This window comes from Pezoporus occidentalis, unplaced genomic scaffold (assembly GCF_034315485.1).
Source record: "Pezoporus occidentalis ecotype Australia unplaced genomic scaffold, CSIRO_AGI_Poc_V1 ctg2, whole genome shotgun sequence".
NCBI lineage: Eukaryota > Metazoa > Chordata > Aves > Psittaciformes > Psittacidae > Pezoporus > Pezoporus occidentalis.
The window spans coordinates 1,819,340-1,825,339 of record NW_026913855.1 but is presented as its reverse complement, the minus strand read 5'-3'; the positions used below and the strand labels follow the sequence as shown (position 1 = coordinate 1,825,339).

The 6,000-nt window shown below is 46.6% G+C and overlaps 1 protein-coding gene across 2 annotated transcripts in view; it reads left to right on the top strand.

Annotated features, from left to right (window-relative positions):
* The first annotated feature begins 734 nt into the window (after positions 1–734).
* CDH18 (cadherin 18) overlaps positions 735–6,000 on the top strand; it is a 255,786-nt gene continuing 250,520 nt past the window's right edge. For both annotated transcript variants that reach the window (XM_062617680.1, XM_062617679.1), the window contains exon 1: positions 735–877. The gene's annotated coding sequence lies outside the window, so the exon portion shown is untranslated. The remainder of the gene's footprint in view (positions 878–6,000) is intronic.

Here is a 6,000-nt window from a genome sequence, read left to right as displayed (position 1 = left end):
AACCACACCAGCCTGAAAGGGCATAAATTTTCCACCAACTTACAGTGTAAGGTGTAGTAATGTAAATACAGGGGTGTTAAAAGGCAGGAAATCTTCCAAGGAGTGGAGCTGATCTGCCACGGGGGCAGGTGGCCAGTGTGGGACCTCCTGCGGTGCGGCGGGGTTGAAGGAGGCGCCGAGAGGCATCGTTGGATTTGCATCGTGCGGATTGCTGTACAGTGAGCCGGCAGCTCGCTGCTCAGCAGCCTGTGACGACTTTGCACGGAAAGAGGGAAATTTACCGCCGGCTCTCCACGCCGGTGCCGCGCCACCCGCTTTCGGCAGTGCGCCCCTTCCCTGCTCTCCCCGCAGCCCGCCCAGCCCTCTTGCCTCCGGCCCTGCTTCTCGGCCCCACTTCTCGGCCCCGAACCCCCTTCCCAGGCCAGCTGTCGCCCAACCGGAGCCGTCCTTCTTCAGCAGCTCTACCACGGAAAGGGGGCTTTCTGATAAAGATGCCCCTGTGCCTGTACGGACCGATGAGCCCGGTACGGAAGGAGGGATGGATGTGGGGCTGGGTGCATGGCTCGTTCTCCCGAGCACTGGGGCTGGCCGAGCCCCGAAGTGCCGGCGAAGGGGAGACGCGGCGGGGCCGGGGGGGACAGGGCGGACAGGAGACGCAGCCAATGGCGGGGGCCGGCGGCGCTGCAGGAGCGGCGGGGCGGGGCGGGGCGAGGCGGGGCCGGGCCGGGCCGGGAGGGCCGCGGGACCGGGACCGCAGCCGGAGACGGGCCGGTGCCTCTAAGGACGGGGAGCAGCCGTGCCGCCAGCACCGCAGAAAGTCCCCAGTGCTTCCTCTAAATTAAAGTGCCTTGTCACCAGTTAGGGCAAGTCAGCCAAGGTAAGGCTTAAATAAAATGACACTTTATAAATACGTGGCAGCGTGGATATTGGTGGGCAGCTGTGCTGCTAACACAGCCGCCTTCTGAGCAGTGCGGAGTACTGTGTGCGGTAGCGCTGTGGCAGTGGGTCCATTTGCGTGCGTGAAAGTTCCCGCAGGTCTCGGCAAGGCTGGTCCCCGCGGTGGTGGGGGTCGCGATGCTCCCCGAAGGGAGCAGTGCGGGAGGGAGCTGCAGAGCAGAGGCAGGGCAGGCAGCGGCGCGCTATGAACGTGTGGTGTGCGGCCGTGCCAGCAGTGCCCGCTGTGCGTGTGAGGATGGTCTGCAGATGCCTTCTAATGGGGATGGCAGGCAAATTCTGGGGCTCAACTCACGTAGGTGAGCCTTTCTGTACAGAAAGCATGTCATGTTAATGTTATGTGAATAACATGAAGCTTGGTATCCGAGTTGGGTTTTTTATTATTTTTATTGGTTCCCATGTCTGTAATATTACATGATAACCAAGGATTGCAATAGCAGCAGCAAAGACCAATTGCATATGTACCTTTAGCTGCTTGTTAAAGCTTAAGCAGTGACCCAACTTTACTTTGTGTAAAGGACGCTGTAAATAATACACAGCCAGAAACGAATCCTCTCTTCCTTTCCTCCTAGCCCACCCCCGTGGATTCCTTCCTAGTGAACGTGTGCCTTTAGTTCATGCCACATTTTCACCAATTGCACTGCCTGTGGTCTGGAATCCAGTGTTTTTGCAAGCAAGGAGTTCCTCGGGATGACTTCACTAATGTGTCTCTTTGAAAACAAGGTGGTTCTGAACCTCCCTATATGTGTGTGTGTCTGTGTGTGCCTGTTAAAGAGAGAGGCTGGCTTGTGTACACGAGTGACAAGATACGAGGAGAACAGGGTACAGAAGCCAGTGAAATGTGGCAAATATACACCCCTGCATGTGTTTTTCTGAGTATGTCTCTGTAAAGCAGTATGAACATTTCTTACGTTTTAATGTAGCTCATCATTCAGATTAGGGTTTCGGATAAATCCAATTTCATGAACATCAATGCCCCATTAGTTTTTCATGATCAAAAGAAATACGATGGAAAACACAGGTGATAAAATCACTGCCTCTGTTCAAGGTACAGATGCTGTTTTTCATTCCAAGACGCTAAGCATAGCTCCTGAATTTCCAAAGATTTACTTCTGTGCTGCAGTCAATCGGATACAGTTGTGTGAAAACGCAGGAGCCTTCTGTCTGCAATAATTGTCTTTCTCCTGGATGACAGTGTTTGTCTTCAGGGGAAATAATAAATTAATTTAAAACTTTGCGATATGTTTAGCATTTTGCCTAAATGCAAAGGTGAGAAGACTGATTTAGAGAAATAACCCAAAGGCTTCCCTAACCTCCTCCACTGCCTTTGACAGTCTGTTTCAGACTTTTCTGAAGAAGACATGGTTTGTTATAGTTTCCTAATGCAAATTAAGGTGTGGCTTTAAAAACAAACAAACAAACAAGCCCAACAAAAAAAACCAAACAAATTTAGATGGACCCCTGGAAACAATGTAATAGTTTTAATAGTTTTCTTTTGCAGCTGGTTAAAATCACTGGCCATCCTGCTTAAGGATTCTAATAGATAACTTTGTTTCATCTGTAATTCTGTGACTTCTACTTGGCAAAACAGACAAGCAATTGGGGGGGGGGGGGGGGGGGAGGTAAAAATCCCAAACCAAAACAACCCATTTGCTGTTTCCTGCTCCTTCTAAAAAACAACAGGAGAAATTGTGTGTCAGACAGCACTTATGTTTAAATAGGAGCAGATCCAGGGCACAAGCATGGCTTAGAGGACACTGTATTGCTGACTGAACCATTTACAGATGAGATTCAAAACTAAATGGCTTCCACTGTGGGTGCTGAAGAACCTGTAAGTCTTCACCAGGACAGGAATGCTAATCCTGCTATTAGGACAAAGTGCCAGTTGAAGTTTTTATACTTTGACTAGTTTAATTCCCCAGGTTATTTAATTTTGAGGGCAGCATTCTTTACTACCTGCATTAAAATTGTTGTCTAGAGATTTTGTCCTGCAGTGCAGACACTCTAACTCAACCGCTTGTTGGCGTGTGCTGTGCTAACTCATGGTGAACATTAGCTAGTTCTGGTGAACATAGGTGATGTTACAAAACAACTGGGGATAAATGTCTTGCCATCCAAAATAAGCATGTGTGAGTACATGTGTACGTGCCAGAAAGGTGCAGTTTTTACTGTACCAGTACTGACGTTCCTGCGGTGCATAGGATTTATGTAATAACCTTCAGGGAACAATCTGTATTTAAAAGTTATTATAATTTTGGTTTTGTTGTTTGCTTTATGTTGTTTTTTGTTAGGTTGGGTTTTTTTTTTAATATAATTTTGTCTCTGAACTCGGTTTAACTTCTATTACTGGTTTCAATAAGGACTGGATATTTATCAACAACTAGAAAGAAATATATAAAATGTAAGTAATTTAGTTGTTAGTTCTCGTTATGGTTGTATGGAAGACTTTAGCCTACATCTCGAACTGGTAAATGAAACTTGAAGGGTATGAAAAATCCTGTTCCATGTCTGCAAGCTCCTGCTCTGGTTCAGAGTTGCATTTCTGTTAATGCAAGTAGTGCTGAAAATTATCACTCTAATCAGATTGAATCAAAGCAGCTGAATACCAGTGAGTCATCTGTTCCATGCAGATGAATATGAGCTCCTGCTCAGTTGCTAGCTAGCTCTGGTGGACCTGTCCTGCAAAGGGGCCTAAGCTACATCAGCCATCATGACATGTAGCAATGTAGGCAATACAAAATAAAAGTGTCAAATCAATATAAAGTAATCCTATTTATGGAAGAGATATTATTCATCTTCTTCTAGAGGAAGGAAGTGCATATATGAAGGTCATATGCTTTGATAATATGAAAACCCCAAAATTGCCTACAGTAGTTTATATAATCCAACACGTAAATCTCACTAGCTTTAATTAAAGGAGAAAAACCTACTTTCCTTGGTCAACAGTTTAGAGAGTATAGAACAGTGATGAATCAGGGTGAAGAGCTTTAATTTCAGCACTTACTTGATGGGCAATCATAGTCATGTCCCTGAAACACTCTGTAACTTCTTGTATGACACGAACATAGCACGATGACCCAGGGAATTACAGACCAGTTAGTCTCACCTCGGTGCCTGGCAAAATCTTGGAGCAGATTCTCCTTGAATGCATGCTAAAGCACATGAAAATCAACAAGGTGCTTGGTGACAGCCAGCGTGGCTTCACTAAGGGGAAATCCTGCCTGACCAATCTGGTGGCCTTCTATGATGGGGCTAAGGAACTGATGGACAGGGGTAGAGCAGCTGATGTCATCTACCTAGACTTGTGCAAAGCGTTCAACACTGTCCCACACGACATCCTTGTCTCTAAATTGGAGAGACATCAATTTCATAGGTGGACCACTCAGTGGATATAGAACTGGCTGGATGGCCGCACACAGAGAGTTGTGTCAATGGCTCAATGTCCGGCTGGAGACCAGTAACGAGTGGTGCCCTTCAGGGATCAGTGCTGGGACCGGTCTTGTTCAACATCTTCGTTGCTGACATGGACAGTGGGATTGAGTGCGCCCTCAGCAAGTTTGCCGATGACACCAAGCTGTGTGGTCCGGTTGATACCCTGGAGGGAAGGAATGCCATCCAGAGGGACCTTGACATGCTTGTGAGGTGGGCTGATGCTAACCTTATGAAGTTTAACCATGGCAAGTGCAAGGTCCTACACCTGGGTCGGAGCAATCCCAGGCACAGCTACAGGTTGAGCAGAGAAGAGATTCCAAGCAGCCCTGCGGAGAAGGACTTGGGGGTGTTGGTTGATGAGAAAATGAACACGGGCCAGCAGTGTGTGCTTGCAGCCCAGAAAGCCAACCATATCCTGGGCTGCATTAAAAGGAGCGTGACCAGCAGGTCAAAGGAGGTGATCCTGCCCCTCTACTCTGCTCTTGTGAGACCTCACCTGGAGTATTGTGTGCAGTTCTGGTGTCCTCAACATAAAAAGGACATGGATCTGTTGGAACAAGTCCAGAGGAGGGCCATGAGGATGATCATGGGGCTGGAGCACCTCCTATATGAAGACAGGCTGAGAAAGTTAAGGCTGTTCAGCCTGGAGAAGGGAAGGCTGCATGGAGACCTCATAGCAGCCTTCCAGTATCTGAAGGGGGCCTATAAGGATGCTGGGAATGGACTCTTCATTAGGGGCTGTAGTGATAGGACAAGGGGTAACGGGTTAAAACTTAAACAGGGGAAGTTTAGATTGGATATAAGGAAGAAGTTCTTTAGTGTAAGGGTGGTGAGGCACTGGAATGGGTTGCCCAGGGAGGTTGTGAATGCTTCATCCCTGACAGTGTTCAAGGCCAGGTTTGACAAAGTCTTGGGTGGCATGGTTTAAGTGTGAGTTGTCCCTGTCCATGGCAGGGGGGGTTGGAACTAGATGATCTAAGGTCCTTTTCAACCCTAACTATTCTATGATTCTATTCTGTTATAATTACAGCGTGAGTATTGTACAATACTGCATTAAAGAAATATTGCAGAGCCTAATACCTAAGTGTGAGTGTCCCTATTACTCTGTAAATTTGTTTTGATTATGAACATGATTTTGCTCTCAATTTCCAGCAAAGCTACATGGAATTCGAATATTCCATCCAAGAACTGAAGTAGGATTTTTAAGAAGCTTCTGAATTGGGATCCAAAAAAAATATCGTGTCTCCCGTAGGGGAAAATGAAGACTGGCAGAATGAGATTTTTTTTCCTCCAAAACCAGGCTTTGTCAGACAAATTACGGGTACTGAGATGCTTTGGACTGTTTTGGACTGGTCTTAATATACAGATGGAGAATCAACTGGAATTCAAATTAAACTAGTTGGGCATTTTAAGGGAGTGAGGTAACACTACACTTGGTACAGTTACTACATTCCCTTCACATCCCCTAAGTCTCATACATAAGCCTAAGCTTGTGTTTGGATTTGTTTGGTTTGTTGTTTTTGTTTTATTTCTTTGGGGGGTGGAAGTTGTTACTTTGAGGTTGGTTTGGGGTTTTGTTTTGTTTTTTTTTTTAAATAATGTCTTTGTGCATTG